Below are 210 nucleotides of genomic sequence, written 5' to 3'. Positions count from 1 at the left end.
CTTTTATCCCCATGATGCAATACAGTACAGCATTCATTAACACTGTACTGCTGAAATATACACAAATTGATACATCAGAATATGAGAACAGATAAAATTTAAAACATCTACATATGAAAGAGACATAGATGCTATATTCAGAAGGTAAACACTGAGAGTAAATATTTTCATAATATGAAGTGGCGTATAAAGTGAAATAAGGTCTTACTA

The sequence above is a fragment of the Penaeus monodon genome, chromosome 24 (genome assembly GCF_015228065.2).
Source record: "Penaeus monodon isolate SGIC_2016 chromosome 24, NSTDA_Pmon_1, whole genome shotgun sequence".
In the NCBI taxonomy this organism is placed as follows: Eukaryota; Metazoa; Arthropoda; class Malacostraca; order Decapoda; family Penaeidae; genus Penaeus; species Penaeus monodon.
The sequence above is the reverse complement of the archived record's forward strand: the minus strand, read 5'-3'. Positions refer to the sequence as shown.